The sequence below is a fragment of the Mustelus asterias genome, chromosome 4 (assembly GCF_964213995.1).
Source record: "Mustelus asterias chromosome 4, sMusAst1.hap1.1, whole genome shotgun sequence".
Lineage (NCBI taxonomy): Eukaryota > Metazoa > Chordata > Chondrichthyes > Carcharhiniformes > Triakidae > Mustelus > Mustelus asterias.
Window position 1 is genome coordinate 40384408 of NC_135804.1, and position 23168 is coordinate 40407575.

Consider the following 23168-nt stretch of genomic DNA (forward strand, 5'->3'; position numbering starts at 1 on the left):
AGGAGATTTACAAGGATGTTGCCTGGATTGGGGGGCATGCCTTATGAGGATAGGTTGAGGGAGCTTGGTCTCTTCTCCCTGGAGAGACGAAGGATGAGAGGTGACCTGATAGAGGTTTACAAGATGTTGAGAGGTCTGGATAGGGTAGACTCTCAGAGGCTATTTCCAAGGGCTGAAATGGTTGCTACGAGAGGACACAGGTTTAAGGTGCTGGGGGGTAGGTACAGAGGAGATGTCAGGGGTAAGTTTTTCACTCAGAGGGTGGTGGGTGAGTGGAATCGGCTGACGTCGGTGGTGGTGGAGGCAAACTCGTTGGGGTCTTTTAAGAGACTTCTGGATGAGTACATGGGATTTAATGGGATTGAGGGCTATAGATAGGCCTAGAGGTGGGGATGTGATCGGCGCAACTTGTGGGCCGAAGGGCCTGTTTGTGCTGTGGCTTTCTATGTTCTATGTTCTACTTTCTGTTTTTGCTTCAGATTTCCAGCATCTGCAGTATTTTGCTTTTATTTCAGTCTTCATCATGAGGTTAGAAAATGTTTCCCAGTGAACCTGTTGGGAAGCTCATGGCTGAGAGCTTTCATTGGATAAGGGTTACTGATTTACATTAAGTTAAGTTTTGTTTTCATTCCATGGAATAGTGGTATTTTAAATTGTTTTGAAATATTATATTCTGTGATTTAGAGTCATTGCTTCTCAGTACCCTATTTAATCTAATAGTTGTTCGATGATGGTCCTTTGAGGTTGGCATGAAGGTTAACGTTCAAGTGAGCAGGGACTTTGGGCCCGATTCTCCCATTTTGAGGCGAAGCACCCTTGCCAGTGGAAAACAAGAGTGGTTCCCATTGGCGCTGGCAGCGTCTGTGAGGTGGGATTCACCCAACCAAAAGATGCAGATGGGCTCATCTCGAGCATCCTGCTGACCGGCCCTGCTGTTCTTTGAAACTTTGAAGTGGCCAAGTCATTTTAATCTCTATGCCCCCTTGTCACCTGGCAGGCTTTTAAATCATTTCAGTACTCTATTCTGCAACAAAGATTTTCCTTTCTCCCTATCAGAAGCTTCAGGTGAGAGAAGACCCCTTTGAAGTCCTCTGACAGAGAGGTGTCAATTTCACCCGGGGGGGGTGCGGGGGGCATATTCCAGTCTGCCCAACTGTGCACTCAGCCCCAATGTATGCACACAGCTTTGATTTGAAGTCTCTGAGGCTTCTTAGCAAAGTGAAACCTTTGAAACCTTCCCCATTCCAATGATTTCAAACAAATTCAATGTGCACTGTCTTGAAAAAGTTTTAATTGACAACTCAATGGATTTCTATCATCCTCCAGCCACCTGTGTTTACATTCATTTCCCTTCACGCTTGAATGGACCTCAAGTACCCAATTGATCCTGACGCAATGTTGACAGAGTCTAAACCTGATTCCTCTCATGGGGCAATCTAGAACACGAGCTCTTAGTTTTAGGATGGGAGGGTTGGCAGATTTAAAAATGAGATAAGGAGAAATTAGTTCTCTCAAAGGGTCATGAGTCTGTGGAATTTATTACTCCAGAGTGTGGGATGCCAGGTCCTTGAGTAAATTTAAGGAAGGAGTGGACAGATTTTTAATTAGCAAGGGCTCTGGTGAACAGCCAGGTAAGTGGATTTGAGGCCGAGATGAGATCAGCCATGGTTGTATTAAATGGCGGTGCAGATTCAGGGACTGAATTGCCTACTCCTGCTACTAGTTCTTATGATTCTTATGATTATATTGGGTAGAGCGCTCCTAAATGGAAACCAGTGCACATCGGTTCTGTCTCACTGTACTCATAGAAATCATAGAAACCCTACAGTGCAGAAGGAGGCCATTCGGCCCATTGAGTCTGCACCGACAACAATCCCACCCAGGCCCTTATCCCCACTTAGTTACCCTGCTAATACCTCTAACCTATTACATCCCGGGATACTAAGAGTGAATTTAGCATGTCCAATCAACCTAACCCGCACATCTTTGGACCGTGGGAGGAAACCGGAGCACCCGGAGGAAACCCACGCAAACACGAGGAGAATGTGCAAACTCCACACAGACATTGACCCAAGTCGGGAATCGAACCCAGGTCCCTGGAGCTGTGAGGCAGCAGTGCTAACCACTGTGCCACCGTGCCACCACTGTGCCATACTCTTTTGGATGAGGTCGGACTATGGATATGGTGTCTGTTCAACCACCTTCCATAGGTAGTTTGGTCTCAGATCCAAACGGCTCTCTTGTTGGAGGTTTGGCTGGTTGTGTGATTTGTGACATTTGTCATAGTTCTAATTCTGGATGGAAAGGTACTCATCCTCTTTTTCCCTTACTTTGTTTAAGTCATCAGCTTATACATGCTTCATGAGTGTGTGTGGGAGAGCAGAGAGTTGAGTTCTCCGTCTCCTTCCCATTAGGAGTTGACATGGTGCTGGACCATTTTGAAGCCGAGTTGAATGATAGCTCAGAAGTTGAATGAGAGCTCAGGGGAGGCGATGGCCTTGTGGTATTATCGCTAGACTATTAATCCAGAAACTCAGCTAATGTTTTGGGGATCTGGCTTCAAGTCCCGCCACGGCAGACGGTGGAATTTGAATTCAATAAAAAATATCTGGAATTAAGAATTTGCAGATGACCATGAAACCATTGTTGATTGTCGGAAAAACCCATCTGATTCATCAATGTCCATTTGGGAAGGAAATCTGCCCTCCTTACCTGGTCTGGCCTACCTGTGATTCCAGAGCCACAGCAATGTGGTTGACTCTCAACTGCCCTTGGGCAACTAGGGATGGGCAATAAATGCTGGCCAGCCAGCGACACCCATGTCCCACAAATGAATAAAAGAAAAAGTGCAAATTGGATGTCATCGTTCTTCTTCTGCAATGCTTTCACTGTACACACTCCGATTTCAGCTTCATAATTGAGAGTATCTTGGTGAGCTGGTAGTACGGACAAATCCACACACTGCCATGAACTCTTCAAACTATTCATTGGCAATCTGCAGTCCATTCTATCAGATTACACAATTTGAGATTCCATGTGTTGTAAATATCTTCTTCAGTGATGTAATTACAGCTTCAGAACTGTACTCTGCAGTTGCTTGACTTCTGTCTATGTGGAGTTGTAGTCTAACAAGATCAAGAACATCTTGCATCTGTGTTCTAAGACCTCCATCCCAAGCAGTTCTCACGGTTGTGATGGGAAGATGATATCCATAGTTCTCTTGGCTCCTGGTCATGAATAGCACAAGTAATAAGCAACTTTGAGACCTGGCCACAAAATGGAATAACTTGCTCTGGCTGGATATTTTGCTATTTTGCTAACTTAAATATCCTTGGTGCAATCATAGTGTAGTGAGTCTCAGAGCTCTCGAATGACCGATCTCTCATCATAGATGAGTAAATCATAACACTGAAGTGTCCTCTCTGCTCTCTGATAATGGGAATGTTTGGCATGTCTGCTGGCCATTCCTTGATGCAGTACTCTCTGACCTCCTTTATTCCCCCCTCTCTCTCTCCTTTGTCTCTCTCTCTCTGTCTCCTTTCCCACTCTGACACTTTTTCCAATCTCTCAGTCCTATCCTACTCTGTCTCTCTCTCTCTCTCTTTTCTTTCCCATTCAGTTTTTCTTGCCTTTCCCACTCTGTCACTCTCCCCCCTTTCCCTCTCAACCTCGCTCTCCTTTCCCACTCTGTCTCATTCGTTTCTCCCCTTTCCCACTCTGTCTCTCTCTCTCTTGTCCCATTCTGTCTCTGTGTAAAGAGCCTGGAAGTTTGGCAGTTTGCAGAAGCTGAACCCCTGCCCCATGGAGTGCCAAGGAAGAAGCCGGGGGGCGGGGGGAGGTGATAATGGAGTCAGCAGGGCCACAGAAGAAACCTAGAGGCTGCAAAAGAAGCCACAGAAGAAGCTGGTAGGTGGGAAAGGAGCAGGAGGGGGGGCTACCACCCCCCCACCCCCAGGTTACTCAGGGTTCATCACCCCATTGCTGGCCAGTAGCTTCCCATCCCTATCTGAGTGGATCTATGGATCAGGATATCATCGATATGACACACTGTCCAGTCCTTCTAGGATGCCTGAAATCGCCCTCTGAAAGATTTCTAGCACTGGTGAGATGCCAAAGGGGCGGCTGCTGAAATTAAACCTCTCAAACAGTGTAACGAACCTTAGTGAACAACTTAGACTCTTCATAGAAGTATATTTGCCAAAAAAATACTATTTGCATCTAATTTTGTAAAGATTGATTTCTTTCCTAATTTTGCTCAGCTGTCATCTACAGATGACATGGGATGAACTTTACGTTCAACTGCTTTGTTCAGCTGTGTAAGATTTATGTAAATTCTGATAAATCCATTGTGTTTTGGCACTGGGATGATTCCCGACACTAGCTTGTTGCTTCTGTCACAGGTGAAATAACCCTCAACTTCAACATGGACTCAATTTACTTCTTTACCCTTTGCAAGAGTGGATGAGGAATTATTTTGGGTGTAAACAGGCGCACTGGCTTTGGTTCAGAAAGTAGAGTGATGTGTTGCGCAATCTTCAGCTTTCCTAGTGCCGTGAACAGCTGTGGGAATTCAGCTCTGAAGCTTTTGGGCTGATATTCTTGGTTTTCCTGTTCTTCTGCCCTGCAAATCAGATGTGAGTTGGTATAGGCTTTTCCGCTCAAAAGTGACTGTCTTCGGTTCTAAATCACATATAATGTTTCTGTGATTTCTTGCTCTTGATATTGGAAGGTTGCCTTCAGTTCTGTCCTGACCTTGAATACCATCCCTCTTGGCCTGCATAATTTTTTTGCATGATGGCTGAAGACAGCTTCTCTCCAACCACTCCAATCAGATTCCAAAAAAACTGAAACTACCTCCCCTGTGTCTAACTTAACGTGTGTCTTGTTTCCCTCAACTAGGATATCAGTATTCCAGTATCATCAGCATTCATTTCCTGGATCTCTCCAATATCAAGGATTTCATCTACTTCCTGGGCCTTGCTGCCTTTCAGAAGCTTCCCTTTGTGTGTTTTCTGTACGGGCTTCTTGCTACTGCCCATAGCTTGGAAGTGGCCCATTTTTCCACATAATTGGCATTTGGCCTCTTTGCTGCAGCAGTTTTAACACTCTGCCACACCAATTACAATTACCTTGGGCTGTTGATCAATGTTCTTCCTGTCTCCCCTGCTTATGTGCAATGACTTTTTCTTGTTTTATATTTAATACAATCTACTGATTCAGCTGCTTTTGAGGATCAGGCTCTAGCTGTCACCTCGACCCACACATTGATTCTGTCTCCTGACCTCAGCACGTCTGCTCAGTTGGATAGTCTTTGCTAAGGTTTGATCATCTCTTGACAGCAAGTGTTCAGACAAGGCATCATCCAACATTCCCATGACGATTTGGTCTCTGATCAGCTCATCTTTCAAGTTGCCACACTCTGTCTTCTGCAAGTCTGTACAGGTCAATTATGGGTGCATCGACACTTTCCTCTTGATGTTAGGTACGTTTGTTAAATTTAGTCTGTTCAATGATGATATCATTTCTCAGTTTGAAGTATCTGTCATGCTTTCGTTACTCCTTTGTATGTGGCTTTCTCCTCATCGACACCCTGCATGATGAGGATATCGTCCACACAATCACAGTCACATATAACAGTGTACTGACTAGTTCACTCTTCGTCTTCGCAGTGAGGCTCAACGTGATGTGATATCTGGAAAATCTCTGACACTAATTTGACCATATATCTGCATGTTTGAGGCTTGGGACTTTCTCAAAACTTTCAGGCAATGATAAAGAAGTCTCCACCACTACTTTCCACTGACTACCACTATACAATATTCTTGGCATTGTTAGACAAATACAAAGGGTGGGATTTTCCAGCCATGCGTGCCCCAAAACAGGAAAATTCCACCTGAGGTCAATGGATCTCCGCATGGTCCGTGTCTTGCCCGTTACGATTCCTATGCGGGTGGGACGGGACGATTCTGTACCAAGTATTTAATAAACTATACCATGCTCGGAGTGGCAATCAGCAGCGGATTTGCCACTCTGTACTGACTTACCTGTGTTTAAATTCTAAAGCGCCCGTGTCATCTGACTTTCCTGACTCAGGTTGGGTGGGACTCAAACAGTGAAGCAAATCCCTGGCTCCAGCGGTTAATTGTAAAAGGAGCAGAAACAAAGGAGGACATGCCCCCTTTTTACAGCACTACGGTGGGGTGTGGGAAATCCCGTGCAGGTGGGGAGTACCATGGGGAGTGAGGTGATTAATTTGGGAGTCCCCTGGGGCTTTGAGGGTGTGTCCCGTGCAGGGCTCAGTCTTACAGTTACTCTGATGTTAGAAGTGTTTTTTTTCCCCTTCTAACCCTTTCAAAGTAACAACCGAGTGTAAAACTGGCAGAACCATTTGAAGTTAGCAATTTAAATCACTTTGTGGATGGTTCCCAGTACAATTGTCCAGGGGAAGCTAGTGCTTCTGGACAATTATCAGGTTAAACCCTTACTTGGGAACCTCCAAGAGGGATTCCCCAACACATCCTTGGGGTACCCCCCCCCCCCCCCCCTAATCTGACGCAGGCGAGCCAGGAGGTTAAGGGCCACTGATTCCGCAGAGATATAGGAAAACAGGCCCATTATTGCAACACATCTTACTACTGTCCTACATCTTTCAACAGGCTATATGAGAGATCAAATCATGCAATGTTGCACCACTTTCTGAGATAAAGTACAGAGTATATTAAACAGTAAAAATTAACCCGATATCCAATACAACACATTACACTACAGCAGAATTTCCTAAACATTTCTGGTCACAGAAAACTTTTGACCTCCCAAGAGTACTGATGGGATCCCTAGGAGATACTTTTATTAAGTTGAAGAGTTAAACTACAAACAATTGATTGTTTTTCCAAATGTAGTTACAAATGTGCAAAATTAAAGTTACAAAAGTCTTTTCTATTTTTTGTATGTATACATTTATTCTAATTAAAATGTTCTTATTTCACAAATACTGAAGTCTTATCTTCTTTTTGTCATTCACTCTCATCTCTCGCACACATATACACATTCACATTCCCACCTCTCTCTTACACACCCTCATGTACATCTCTCTCTCTCATACACTCACAATCTCACCTCTCATACACACTCATTCTCTCTCCCACCCACACATATGCACACTCACACTCCCACTCTCTCTTACACACCCTCATGCACATCTCTCTCACACACAATCAGCATCTCACCTCTCTCCCTCATACACATACTCATCTCTCTCTCATACAGACTCACTATCTCACTTCTCTCTCACCCCTTCTCACTCACACTTTCACTTTTTACACGTCTATCTCCCTCACACAAACACACAAACATACAACTCTCTCTCCGTTCCTTCCAGTCAGCTTCCCCTCTTGTCCTGATCTCTCCCACCCCAATTCTGGCCTCTCCCGCCCTGTGGCTGTGGCCTACATCACCCCACTGTCTGGTCGCCTTTGCCTTTGCCTGTAACTTTCAATGCTGACTTTGCCGCTGTTTCCAGCACGTCCAATCAGAAGCTGACTAGTGCATTTATCAGTAGTCAATGCACCCAAAAACCGCCTTTGATTGGACAAGTTGGAAGGACAGCCTTTTTCAAACCTAAAAGAGCTGGATCTGCCGCAGAAACCCTGGATGAGTCCTAAGGAACCCCAGGGTTCCATGGAACCCAGTTTGGCAAATGCTGCACTCCAGCATGAATCAAATTAGACCCACCTTTCTGGTAGTTTCAAAGTAAAAAGAAACAAAATGCAACATTTGTATGCAAAACTTGACTTCGTGTTGCCATGTTTCATGGGTCAACCTCCCCATTATAAAGTCCTCTGGCATATTTATAATGAAAAACCCTAATGTAATTATGGCAGTGATTATGCAATCATAGGTGATTGTCTGGCAACCTTCTGAGTTGTCTGTGCCAGTTTGGATAGCTTCTTAAATGTTTTTGGATGAGATTCCACAAGGTAAGAAGTAATCTGGCTATTAAAGCTGTTCATCTCCGAATGTTTTACGTTTCTGTTTAGTTTTTAAGCCATGCATTTAATTTAGAATACTTTATTTTGCATCTGACCATCATTTCTATTAAGAAGTCAGCAACTTTCACTGACCTTTGTGTTGTAACACTCACTGTACCCCATTGATTACAATGTTTCTAGCTGATGCAGACAACTGAACATTAAGTTTGTGTGTGTATACATTGACATTCAATATAACATTACTGAAAAGCATACTACTGCTATAAATCTTTAATCCCTAGCCTCCCTGAATGCTCATTGCTAATGGGATGCTGGTCATAGGCTTGCCACTGTTTTGATACAGATCTTGTTGTATTTCCGATTCCACTGTCTATATGTGTACACTGAAATTTATAATGCAAAAAACTGACAGTTGTCTTCAAAATGGGAATTGAATTATATGCATGCCTTGAGATAATTATTTCCTACCTTCTAACCACTGCTTCACAAGTAGATGACACTTGGCATTGACTCCCTGTGGACAGTACCACAGGAGATCGACTGGTAATATATTAAAAATCTTACTTTGCATGCATTTCTTGTCAATTGTTTCCTTTGTAAATCCCTAGGTCTATATTTATAATGGAATCTGTTGACATAAACTTGTCCTGCTCCAATTACACCCTTGTGATCACATGGCAGTGTACTGCATCTGTGTCACATCTCCCAGTTCCTGAGCTTGTACACAGCAGAGAAATTCCTATGTTCTATTTCCTGCTTCTTAAACACATTTTTGCTGTTTGACTATAAATAATATTAAAACCAATGTATTAAATGAAATGAAGAACAGTATATATGACTTGAAAGTGACAAACGATTACACTCATATGCTGTTCATAAATTCATAAGATTTGAGATTAGAATTAGGTCATTTGGCCCATCGAGTCTGCTTTGCCATTCAATCATGGCTGATATGCTCCTCATCCCCATTCTCCTGCCTTCTCCCCATAACCCTTCAACCCATTACCAATTAAAAATCTAACTCCTCCTTAAATTTACTCACTGTCCCAGCATCCACCACACTTTGGGGTAGCGAATTCCACAGATTCACAACCCCTTGGGAGAAGTAGTTTCTCCTCAACTCTGTTTTAAAATTGATACCCCTTATCCTAAGACTATGACCTCTCTATCCTAAGACTATGCCCCACCAGTAGAAACATCCACTCCACATCTTTACTCACTTTATCCATACCTTTTATCATCTCGTATATCTCAATTTGATCTCCCCTCATTCTTCTAAATTCCAGAGAGTCGAGGCCTAACCTGTTCAATCTCTTTTCATACGACAATAACTGTGCTCCAGTTACTCATCCACCCTCTAACCAAATTCACCTGAAAAGTAAGTTTGAGATGGAATTTGGTGCTGGCCGAGGGAGAAAAGAAAGAAGCAGTGGGAATGTTGAATGAGGCGGGAAGCAAGCTTTCAAGTTCCTGACATTGGGATAGAAGCACAAATTCTTCCGGCAATGCCTTGGAAATGGGATGGCAGTGCCAACAGCATGCAGTGGGAAGCTAATTGTAATAGCTCTACATGCAAAGAATACTCTTTAAGACACAAGTTCTTGCAGTTAAATGCTACCTGAACGATTAAGTTGGAGGTGCGTGGGAAACACGAGTCTTCACTTTTGCGACCAGTTAAAGCTGGCGTGCAATAGATGAGACCTCGCAAGGTGGAAGATGAACCAGTTTGCCTGTCATCACTGGAGTAATTAGCTGGAAGAGGGCAGGGGATGCTGAGAAGCATTGTGGGGTGGCCGAGGAAGGGTCGAGGGTGATTAAGGGAAGGTGACCGAGGAGAGGTTGAGGGCGATTGACGGAAGGTTGAATGTGACTGAAGAAAGGTCAAGTGTGATTGAGGGAAGGTTGAAGGTGACTGAGGAGAGGTTGAGGGCGATTGAGGGAAGGTTGAATGTGACTGAGGAAAGGTCAAGTGTGATTGAGGGAAGATTGAAGGTGACCGAGGAGAGGTTGAGGGTGATTGAGGGAAGGTTGAATGTGACTGAGGAAGGTTCAAGTGTGATTGAGGGAAGATTGAAGGTGACCGAGGAGAGGTTGAGGGTGATTGAGGGAAGGTTGAATGTGACTGAGGAAGGTTCAAGTGTGATTGAGGGAAGGTTGAATGTGACCGAGGAGAGGTTGAGGGTGATTGAGGAAGGTTAAGGGACATTGAGTGGGGGGGGGGGGGGGGGGGGGGGGGGGCAGTGGGGGGGCGGGGGTTGGGCACTGACAGCAAGACTAAGATGTGTTTGAAGACCAGGGTGCACACCCTTTGACCGGAGAAGCAAGGTTTTGCTTGAAGGCCAAATCACCATTGGAAGACACAGCTTTGCCTCGCTTCTGTCCCCTGTTGGAGGCAAAGTAGGCTCTGGCACCCAGTGTTCCTAGAGCGTCAGCAGAAGGGGAATAGCACAGAGGAACGATGACATTAGATCCTGTACTATAACGGCCAGAAAGCCACCAGACAGTTGCACCAGACTGTGACCAGACAGGATGCAGCAAACAGGACCAAGTGTGCCAATCAGCAATGGCGTGTCCTAAAGTCTGTCGCTCCTGCCTGAACTATCTGCACATGCCTGAGAGGTAATGACAACAACAGCTTAGGATGGTGAGGGAGGCAGTCACTGACCTGTGCTCTCTTTCAGGATGACTTGTGGCTCCTTGCACTGGGAGGGAATCCAAAGCCAATAATTGCACTGCAACATTCAATTTCTATACAGGCATTAGAGAGATCATGAATGCGCTGTTTGAAAGGGCAGGAGACTTTGTGCAATTCAGTACAGACCCGGTGAAGCAGATCACAACATTAGAACAAAGGACAAAGAAAAGTACAGCACAGGAACAGGCCCTTCGGCCCTCCAAGCCTGTGCCGATCCTGAAGCCTTAACTAAACTAAAAAAAAACTTCTGCCCTTACTGCATATCCCTCAATTCCCTCCCTATTCATGTACCCATCCAGATGTCTCTTAAATGTTGCTAATATGCTTGATTCCACCACCTTCTCTGGCACCGTGTTCCAGGCACCCACCACTCTCTGCACGAAAAACTTCCCTTAAACTTTCCCCCCTCACCTTGAACCTGTGCTCCCTTATAATTGACACTTCCACCCTGGGAAAAAGCCTCTGACTATCCACCCTATCTATGCCTCTCATAATTTTGTAGACCTCTATCAGGTCTCCCTTCTGCCTCTGTCTTTCCAGTGAAAGCAATCTTAGTTTATTCAACTTCTCCTCATAGCCAATACCCTCGAGACCAGGCAACATCCTGGTGAATCTTCTTTGCACTCTCTCCAAAGTTTCCATGTCCTTCTGGTAGTGTGGTGACCAGAACTACACGCAATACTTCAAATGGGTCCTAACCAAAGTCTTATATAGTTGCAACATGATTTCCCAACTCTTGCACTTAATGTCCCAGCTGATGAAGACAAGTATGCCATATGCCTTATTAATCATTAATAATGCCTTATTATTGGCCGCCTGTGTTGCCACTTTTAGGGAACTGTGGATCTGCACGCCCAGATCCCTCTGTATGTTAATGTTCCTAAGGGTTCTGCCATTTACAGTATAATTCACACCTAAATTTGATCCTCCAAAATGCATCACCTCACATTTGTGTTGTCAGTGTTGAATATGAAAATTGTTCTGTGTATCTGTCTCTACCCCTCCATGTCTGTCTTGTTTTCCTCCACTGACTCTCTATCTGCCTGTTTTTCCAGAAAAAAAATTCTGTTGAAACAATTTTTACTTTTAAAACTTATCTCAAAAGTTGTTTTGAAGTCTTTATAATAAGTGAAGGCATAACAAACCTGACTTCATGCTTTCAGCACTGCACAGATTGCCTGCAAAGTGTAATTTTGCGAGTTTTTTTACTGTGTTTGCATTGACTTAGACCATGTGCCATGCTGGGAATTGTCGTCATAGATGCTTCCTGAGCATTGTAATCGTCTAGAAAGATCATGTACTCAACCACTTGACTTTTCAGAGAGCTACAAGCACCCAATAGAAAATATTGTTTGATATATCTTAAAAATAGAAAATGTTGTGTGGTTATGTTTAATGCTTTTCTTGTCTTTTTTTGCAATTTACTTTTATTTATTATGTTATAAACTTTATTTCCAGTACTAGTTTTGTTTTTAGTTTATTTATTTGTGTCACAAGTAGGCTTACATTAATACTGCAATGAAGTTACAGTGAAAATCACCTAGTCACCACACTCTGGTGCCTATTCGGGTACACTGAAGGAGAATTTAGCATGGCCAATGCATCTAACCAGCACGTCTTTCGGACTGTGGGAGGAAACCAGAGCACCCGGAGGCAGATACGAGGAGAACGTGCAGATTCCGCATAGACAGTTAGTAAAGCCGGGAATTGATCCTGGGTCCCTGGCACTATGAATCTTTGTTGGTACAATTTCCAAAATGGATTTTTAAAAATAGTTTTTGGATGATTTCACCGATTCACCTTTCTTCTATTGGTGGCTGTTATTAACTGCCCATTTTTCATAGAAATCATAGAAACCCTACAGTACAGAAAGAGGCCATTCAGCCCATCGAGTCTGCACCGACCACAATCCCACCCAGACCCTACCCCCATATCCCTACATATTTACCCACTAATCCCTCTAACCTACGCATCTCAGGACACTAAGGGCAATTTTAGCATGGCCAATCAACCGCACATCTTTGGACTGTGGGAGGAAACCGGAGCACCCGGAGGAATCCCACGCAGACACAAGGAGAATATGCAAACTCCACACAGACAGTGACCCAAGCTGGGAATCGAACCCAGGTCCCTGGAGCTGTGAAGCAGCAGTGCTAACCACTGTGCTACCGTGATTGTTATTATTTCTGCTTGCTACTTGCCAATTGGTAGTGCCTCGTGCTTGTGATTTGTGCTGCATGTTATCGATATATTAAATTTAAACTAATCAAATCTATGTATGACAAAAAAAATTGCATGCAAAAGGTTTGCTTTCCAGTGTATGATGCTGAAGTGTGACACCTGAGGTGGAACAGACACAATTACATGCAATAAATAAGAGTTTGTTTCCATGTGGATAGTTTTACTATATATTACTATAATCCCGCTCAAAGTACACTGAATTGTGTATTAAACAGAGTCATTCTCTACCTTGCTACCGCTCTGCGTTTTAAAAACAATCTCTTCAACTGTGGCTTTAGTTACCTCCCTTAACATCTCTCTTGCTCAGTATTTAATGTTTTCTCAGTTATTTGCAATCTATATTAATAATTCAGACAGAGATTAAGAGTACTATCTCTAAGTTTGTTGGCAATACAAAGCTAGGTGGGAATGTAAGCTGTGAGGAGAACAAAAAGTGATTGCAATGAGATAAAGACAGTGAAAATTGTTCTGTGCATGGGTGGAATTTTGCGGCCTCGCTCGTCCCAAAACTGTAAATCCTACCCAAGGTCAATGGACCTTTCCATTGTCTGCCACTTGCCCGCTCCAATTTCTGTGGTAGGCGGGACAGTAAAATTCCAACCTATGTCTCTGGTTCTTCAGGTCTATCTTTTTTTCCACCACTGACTCTCTCTACCTGCCTGGTTTTCTAGAAAAAAACTCTGTTGAAAATATTTTTTTCTTTTAAAACTTATTTCAAAAAGTGTGCAGAGTTGTTTTGAAGTCTTTATAAAAAGTGAAGGCATAATTATTCTCTTGACCAGCCTGAGTTCATGCTTTAAGCACTGCACAGATTGCTTGCAAAGTGTAATTTTGCCAGTTTTCTACTGAGTGTTTGCATTGACTTAGACTATTTGCCATGCTGGGAATTGTCATCTTGGATGCTTCCTGAGCATTGTAATCATCTAGAAAAACCATGTACTCAATCACTTGACTTTTCAGAGAGCTACAAGCACCCAATTATACTACATAAATGGGCAATAAGGTGGCAGATAGAGTATAATGTACAGAAGTGTGAAGTCATTCAGATTGGTAGTAAGAATAAAAATAAGCAGAATATTTTTAAAAGACTTGGAAGTTCTAAATGTTGATGTTCAGGGAGGCTCGGATATCATCATACAGGGAACACAAAGCTAGCATGCAGGTACAACATGACATTTGCCTTATTAATTGCTTGTTGTACCTGCATGCTAGCACAACAAGCAATTAGGAAGGCAAATGGCATGTTGGTCTTTATTGAAAGTACAGGAATAAGGAAGTCTTGGGACAGTTGTATAGGATTTTGGTGAGGCCACACCTAAACTATAGTCAGTTTTGGTCTCCATATTTAGCGAAGGTTATACTGGCATTGGAGGCCTTATAGCAAAGGTTCACTAGACTGATCCCTGGGATGAGAGGGTTGTTCTGTGATAGGAGCTGTATAAATTTGGCCTACATTCCCTGGGGTTTAGAAGAATGGGAAGTTTTCCTATTGAAAATGACAAGATACAGAAGAGGCTTGACAGTGGTTTGATAGTGAGTCATCGTTTCTCCTGGCTGGGGAATCTGGAACATGGGGGCACAGTCTCAGGATAAGAAGGTCATCATTTAGGACCAAGACGAGGAGAAATTTCTTCACTCAAAGGGTTGTAAATCTTTGAAATTCGCTACCCCAGAGGGTTGTGGATGCTCCATCACTGAATATGTTTAAAGCTGATTTAGACAGATTTTTGGACTCTCAGGGAATCAAGGCATATAAGGAGTGTGCAAGAAAGTCTTGTTGAGGCAGAAGATCAATCACGATTGTATTGAATGGCAGAGCAGGTTTGAGAGACTATATGGTCTACTCCTGCTTCTATTTCTTCTGTCCTTGAATGATGTGATATAAATATAAGTTGTTGTTGCATGGAAGCTTGTAGGTTTGAGACAATTCAATCAAGGATACTGACATTGGTCATAAAGTTGGATTTGAATGCGCTGCAGTGTTATTTTCCTCTTGTCAGCTAATTTTCCTTCCTCCTCACATTGTTTTATTCTAACTGAATGTTGTTGCATGATACATTTTATAGGCACCAAGTTACAAGAAACTAACTGTTGCACATCAGTAACTAATGTAAATCTAATCCACAGTATTGACAGTGCAAAGTAATCTGAGGATCTTTACTACACATAGTTGGTTGTGACTGTCTATGCAAGTATGCAACATAATCTGTGGCCATTACGCTCGCTGGATCATCATTCTAATGATAGAGAGTTATTACACCAACTGAATAAACAAATTTTGAATCCCCAGCTTAGCTGATATTTAGACGTACTTACCTTGTTTGCAAACTTACCTTACCTCTCAGGTGAGTTGTGTGGAAGGAAGATATGAAGGTACAAAATGGAAAACATGAGGTCATCCAAAATTCTGCTGCCCATGCTTTGACTTAGACTGTATTCGTTGACCAACAGATGCTCCCATTTGAATTTTAAATTCTCATCCTGTTTTCAAATGCCCTAATGGTCTCACGCCTGCATCCCTCTGCCAATCCCACTAATCTTTTCAGCCCCACAGATACCCCTCTGGGAGACCTGTGCTTATTTAATTTTGGCCTCTTGAGCATCCCCAATTTTAATCATAAAGTTTAGTTTTATTTTATTAGTGTCACAAGTAAGCTTACATTAACACTGCAATGAAGTTACTTGAAAATCCCCTAGTTGCCAAACTCCAACGCCTCTTCGAGTACACTGAGGGAGAATTTAGCATAGCCAATGCACCTAACCAGCATGTCTTTTGGACTGTGGGAGGAAACCGAAGCATCCTGAGGAAACCCATGCAGATACGAGGAGAATGTACACACTCTGCACAGACAGTGCAGAGTGTGTACATTCCCCAAGCCGGGAATCAAACCGGGGTCCCTGGCGTTGTGAGACAGCTGTGTCGCCCTATTGACCATTGATCATTACTGGCTGCACCTTTAGTTCCCAAGGCCATAAGCTCTGGAATTTCCTCCCTAAGTGTCTCTAACTTCCTTCCTCTATATCTCCCTTTAAGCCACTGTTTAAAATGAACCTCTTAATGGACATCAGATCTATTTATTGTCTTACGTGGCTCAGTTTCAAACTCTGCTTGATTACACTGCTGTGTCGCACCTCAGGATGTTTAATTACATTAAAGGCACTGTGTAACACCAAGTTGTTGTTGTCTAGGCCTGCAATGTGGAAGCCCACCTCCTGTCAGTCAATTGCAGAGCAGCTTTGCCAGGCAGTGTGGAGAATACTTAACACCAGACAACTCCACCCTCCCCCAGCAGGAGATTGCAGAGGAAGGTGGCAGCAGTTGGGACCTTAAAGGGGAAGAACGAAGAAAAATGTCAAATCAAATCACCCTGTGCCAAGTCTAGAAACGGATCACTTTGGATCCAGCTGCTGTGGAAACTTGGACAGACAATGCATTAACGCTGGTTTCCACTGGTCAAAATTACTGAACGGGCCACCTCACACTCAAGTGTGAATATAACTCGTTTGTCCAAAGGACTTTTAAAAATGCTTAAAAAATAAAACTGACTGGCATTTTTGAGGAGATAACGTCTATGTGAAGCTTAACTGAAAATTACAGGAAGCTGTAAATCGGCCCCAGTCTGCTGGCTTCTGTTAAAAAAAAGTAACAGTCTCTCGTTGCATAAATGAACAGGCTTAATGATGATGCCTGGAATTTTCTTGCTGGAGTCTATAGCCCCAATATAAGTTTTATGGCAGTTATCGCAGTTAACCACAGTGTAGAGTGTATGTGACAAACAGAGACAATGCACAACAGATCCCACAGGCTGTACAGAAATTGGTAAAGTTCAGTAATGTGCAGGTATATACAGAAGTTTCCTGCAGGAATCTGAATACAATTGCCAGCTCTTGTCCTGTGCAGCAGGGTTACAGATAAACCCACACTGTAAAAACATAATCTTGTCTATTGCACATGGTACAGTGTCATTCGCCACATTGGCTGACCTATGTGTTGGGATTTAGGGATGATAAAGATCAAGTAGAGAGAGAGGGAGGGGGAACATATGCTAAACTCAGCATTTACTCATAGCCCATTTATTAGAATATACACAGATAAGCAAAGGGATTTGCACTGGCTCAGCATTAACACCATATGGGTGGTTTATTACAAAGTAATTACTGCTTGGGCTAAAGTACCAAATCACAATCAGAGAGCTGACAGATGATAAATAAATAAATGATACCACACAGCAACTAATTTCTAAATCTAAACAAGTGATTATGAGGAATTACCAGAGATCGATTTATCAAGAGGTATTGTGTGACTGGAGAAAAAATATCCAGAAATTTTTCTACTTCTTTGAAAAGCTCACAAGTATTCATGAATTCATAATGTTTCATTTTCTGTCACAATATTTTACTTATGCATGTTACTGCCAGGAAGTTTTACTTGTCAGATAAGATACCAGGTACACCTGCAACTAACAGCAGGAAGTTATCCTTCCTCCAGTTTGAATAATACGCTGCATCTTGATATATTTTTATAGGGGCGGCACAGTGGTTAGCACTGCTGCCTCACAGCAGTAGGGACCTGGGTGTGATTCCAGCCTCGGGCGACTGTCTGTGCGGAGTTTGCACATTCCTCCAGTGTCTGCATGGGTTTCCTCCAGGTGCTCTGGTTTCCTCCCACAGTCCAAAGAAGTGCAGGTTAGATGGATTGGCCATGGTAAATTGCCCCTTAGTGTCCCAAGATGGGTAGTTTAGGAGGACTAGTGGGGTAAGTATGTGGGGTTATGGGAATAGGGCCTGGGTAAGATGCTCTGTCTGAGAGTTGGTGCAGACTCGATGGGCCAAATGGCCTCCTTCAGCACTGTAGGGATTCTGTGATGATATTTTAGACTTTTGCAAGTGTCCATATGCAGTGCATCAATAATTAGGCTATGTTTTTGATTACTTGTTACTTCAAATATCCAACAATCCACTTGAAGTATACTGTCTTCATTCCAGACTCTAATAAGAATGTTTAAATATAGAAGTAAAGCGGTTTGCCCAGATGGCTCAGCTATTAAATGGTATGGTGCTGAGCCAAAAGGAGGCTCAGGTTTGATTTTTCAGTCCGTGCTGAGATAGGCAACTTTAAATGGAGCAGCGATTGGGGACAGGTCAGTGTTGCTGAGGCTGGTTGGGGAGGGGGGGATGCATTATTGAGTTCAGTAGAAGGGGCAATGGTGAAGTTTATACTGGATGGTGTCAAAAACCCCTTGAATACTACATTGTTGCTGCACCCAGCCGGGTGAATGGTAGGTGTTCCATCACACACCTGACTTAAGCGTTTAGATGGTGGAGAGTTCTACCATAGTGGCTGTGCCTCAAGTATGTTTATTAATTCATGTCACAAGTAGGCTTACATTAACACTGCAATTAAATTGCTGTGAAAATCCCCTAGACGCTACACTCCGGCACCTGTTCGGGTACACTGAGGGAGAATTTAGCACGGCCAATGCACCTAACCAGCATGTCTTTCGGATTGTGGAAGGAAACCGGAGCACCCGGAGGAACCCACGCAGACACGGGTAGAATGTGTAGATTTCTCACAGACAGTGACCCAAGCTGGGAATTGAACCCAGCTCCCTGGCGCTGTGAGGCAGCAGTGCTAACCATTGTGCCACCTTGCAGGTGTCGGACAAGAACAGGGGAACACTTGAGATCGAATCGTGCACCTGTATGCCAAGGTTCATGCATGAACAACGGATAGTTGAGAGAACTAGCATGAAGAGTCATTTCTCAACATGCCAACATTTAGACATCCTGACCTTTCGTATGCTGATCCTACCTGACTTTATACATGTAAAAGTTCTAAACTTCCAGTCCTCACTGTGCTTGGCATTGGGAATTGACCAAGAGGAAGAGAAACGTGCTTCAGAAGTTCTTAAAGATTGGTTTAGAAGGAATTATTTAATAGGAAAGAAAGGATGTGGCCATGCAAGGGGAAGTTTCTGCAATCGGGATAAAGATGACTGTTATTTTTCATGTCTATGTTAGTTTTGCTAAGGCTGTTTAAGTAATAGAAATATTTAGAATAACCTAGTTCCAATAACGAATTTCCTCTGTCTCCTTACCTGATCTTTCTCACTTTTAACTCCCAGTATCTAGTCTTGCCAGTATGATGGATGGGATTTTACAGTCTCGCTTGTCGTGAAACCGTAAAATCCCACCCGAGGGCGACAGACCTTTCCATGTTCCAGCCCTCGTCCGCCCCGACCCCTGTGGCGGGTGGGACGGTAAAATTTCAACTGATGAATGACAAAGCAGAATAAATATAGAGGTAGAACATAATGGACAAGTGAATATGACATTCCGATCTCTAGTGAGATGGCATGCAAAATGGAAGTGTACAAAATGTATTTTTGTGTGCATTCTTAGGATAAAGGTGACACTAACAAAGCAACATCTATTGTCCATCCCTAGTTAAAGATAATGATGGGTTTTCTTGTTGAATTATGGAAGAGAGATGGCCCATAACCACCAGATCTGGAGACAAGTTGTTCTGGCAGTACCCACCAACATTGGTGAACTGTAATTGGTGAGTAGATGATTTTTCCAATGGAAAATATTTACCAAGTGTTGCATTTATATAGAACATTTAATGTTTACCTTGAAACTGCGCTGGCTCTCTCTGCGGTTTTCTCCTGTGGTGGCAGGTACACCTGTCCAGATCTAATCAGGATTTTCCCAACAATTGAAAGGAAGGTGATCCCACAGTAGTTTCAGCAGTCTGACCTTTTTCCTGTTTTTATACAAGGTGATGATAATGGTATCACTAAGATCCTGGGAATCCTGCCCAGTCCCCAGCACGCTGGGGAAGGAGCTGGGTATATAGGGCATGGCCAACATGTTTCAAAGCTTTGGGTGGAATTCCATCAACTTGGGGGGCTTGGTTGAGCTTCACAGTTTCCTCTAGAGTTGGGTGTTCATCCAGTTCTTTGACCGGCTTGTCGGTGTGTATTGTCTTGCCATTGGTGCTCCTCAGGGGTTTTAGGTTTAATAGGCTGGTCCATAGACAGATTTTAGTACTTCAACCCAGAGTCAACTTCCTCTTAGATATGAGCACAGGTGAGTTCCCAATTAATAGCCTCTGCCTTTTAACACCCATTGAAATGCAATTAACCTCAATCCTCCGCTTTCTGCAGAAATAATAAAGGAGTCCTGCGGTGATTGATTCTTTAAGGGCAACACAGCAGAGTAAGGGTCACCTGGCTTGGGGGGAATAATTGGAACTGGGTAATCAGCTCTTAGGCAAGAGACATGTAGGGGGCTAGCTGCAGCCATGAGGCTACTGTTTTCTTATTAATAAATCCTTCTTGTAATCACAAAGGAAGTCTATGAAAATGCATCTTTACAGGTCAATATTGTCCCAACATCATGAACGCAATAAAAAATATGGTAGTGGCAGAATATCTGAAAAAAGCATCATGGACACCTGAATGGAAGCAGAAAATAAACAAAACCAAACCGGAGAAAATGCTTTTACTGTTGGGAATTTTAAATGCATTCTCATAAACATATTCCAGGATCTCTGAACATCCACATTATATGGATAAGATGAGGCTGGCTAGAGAACGCCTGAACTGGGATATTTATGGCTATTGTTCCAATGTTCATTGGTTTGAAATCATTGAGCTTCATAAAGTAACTCTGCCGTATGAATAATCAACTCTCGCAGTGATGAAAATCAGGGATTTGTATTCAAAGTGTATATTCTTTATTCTTCACTCCTCCAGACAATAGATTTAACAAAATTATTATTTATTGGGATTACTAATTTATTACTTATTTACAGTACTGGTACTTTGATCAGAATGGACTGCCAGCACCTCAGGAACATAAGCTTCACTTTAATACTGCTGTCCTCATGGTCATTACTGAACAGAGGGAAATACTGTAAATATGTATTAAAATCCTTGTCCTTTCATTTTCTCAGGCTGTTTCCACAAAATTACGAAACATGCATTTGCATCGATGCCAGAAAAAAACAGACACAGAAAACATCTGCACAAAAGTATAGGCAAAGCACGGTGGTGCTAAATTGTTTGCAGTACAACTTAATGCTATTTTGGAAACTAATTTTGCAGGATCAATCAATATAATTAGAAGGTTTACATCTCGCACTTATCCACAGCATCACACCTTTCAAATGTGAATGAAAACCAGCACAGAGGTATTTTTACCCTCGGAACTGTTTAAGCATGCCAAATGCCTCAATTATATTCCTGCTTCTCAATTATGCTTCATCATTTACTTTTTGCTGGATGTGTGTGGGAGAGGGGTCAGGTGTAGGTGGCACATGGTGGCAAACCACAATTTTGTGTAGCTCATATTGCTGAGTAAGTCACTGTTCAACTTACTTCATTTCAGGCATCCCTTGAAAACCCAGTCATTTTGCTTCCAGACTCTTTTGAGGTTAATCAAGATGTGAGCTTTTCTGTTGATCAACATTGTGGAATATTATACAGATGCTTCAATGCCAACTGTTTGTGTTCATGTCCTTCTGGGAAGGCCAAAAATCTGAAAGACCAAAGCCTCTCACATTACTGTAGACCAGCGGTATCTTTAATGTATTCGCTGGCATGTTAAAATAGGGCACCTGTGACTTGGATAATATAAAACAACCACAAATTGACTGATCCTTGTCAAGTTTCCTGCTGTTGGGTAGATGAAACTCCTGGCAAAACACTTACATGTCATTGGCAGTTTTACTGGTACTGGCAGTGCAGTGCTGATGTTCTTCCTTGGTCGCAGGCTTTGTTCCTGAGATAACACAGTTAATTGACAATTAACAGCCTCCTCACACATTGCTCTCTGGTGTAGCTTGATCGTTGGCAGTGGACACCGTGTCTGGTTTATGATTGCATTCAAGAGATGGGCCTCAAGCTTAGGACCCTTCCCACCTTCCTCAGCTGCCTTTCCTGTTACTTCAGTATTTCCAACAATTCAAGCTTAAAGATGGCCAAATTTTATTGAGTAGACAGAATATTATGACACTCCTCTAATGGTCCTGTAAAACATTTTGAGAAGCTTTACTATGTTCGAGGCATTATATATATGCAAGTTGTTGTTCTTTTACAAGGTATCCTGCTATTGCTCTGTGCTGGATCTTTGGTAACATCTTCACAGTGGGCTTCATTAACATGATAAAAGCAAATGACTGTGGATTGTAGAATTCCTACAGTGCAGAAGGGGCCATACGGTCCATCGAGTCTACACCGACTCTCACACAGATTATCCCACCCAGACCCTCTCCACCACCCCATCCCCGCAACCTCACATATTTCCCTGGCTAATCCGTCTAACCTACACATTTTGGAACACTAAGGCACAATTTAGCACAGCCAATCCACCTAACCTGCACATCTATGGACTGTGGGAGGAAACCGGAGCACCTGGAGGAAACCCATGCAGACACAGGAAGAATGTGCAAACTCCACACAGACAGTCACCCAAGGCAGGAATTGAACCTGGGTCCCTGGAGTTGTGAGGCAGCAGTGCTAACCACTGTGCCACCGTGCCGCCCTATGCTGGAATCTGAAACAAAAACAGAAAATGCTGGAAAATCTCAGCAGGTCTGACAGCATCTGTGGAGAGAGAACAGAGTTAACATTTCAAGTCTGGATGACCCTTCGTCAAACCATGATAACAGTTCAAATTTTAAAAGTTTAAAAGTTTAAAGTTTATTTATTAGTGTCACAAGTAAGTTTACATTAACACTGCAATGAAGTTACTGTAAAAATCCCCTAATTGCCACACTCTGGCGCCTGCTTGGGCAAACTGAGGGAGAATTTAGCATGCTAATGTACCTAACCAGCACGTCTTTTGGACTGTGGGAGGAAACTGGAGCACCTGGAGGAAACCCCACAGACATAGGGAGAACGTGCAGATTCCACACAGACAGTGACTCAAGCTGGAAATTGAACCTGGGCCCTGATGCTGTGAGGCAGTAGTGCTAACCACTGTGCCACCGTGTCACCCCTTGATAATAAACAAAGAAGAACAAAGAAAATCACAGCACAGGAACAGGCTCTTCAGCCCTCCAAGCCTGCATCGACCAGGCTGCCTGACTGAACTAAAACCCCCTACCCTTCCAGGGACCATATCCCTCTATTCCCATCCTATTCATGTATTTGTCAAGACGCCCCTTATAAGTCACTACCGTATTCGCTTCCACTACTTCCCCCGGCAACGAGTTCCAGGCACCCACCGCTCTCTGT

At 43.1% G+C, this 23168-nt stretch overlaps 1 long non-coding RNA gene across 1 annotated transcript in view; it reads left to right on the forward strand.

Annotated features, from left to right (window-relative positions):
* LOC144492266 (uncharacterized) overlaps window positions 1-23168 on the forward strand; it is a 34463-nt gene that overhangs the window by 5092 nt on the left and 6203 nt on the right. The window contains exon 2 of the long non-coding RNA XR_013497570.1: window positions 19372-19486. This is a non-coding gene — a long non-coding RNA (uncharacterized LOC144492266). The remainder of the gene's footprint in view (window positions 1-19371; window positions 19487-23168) is intronic.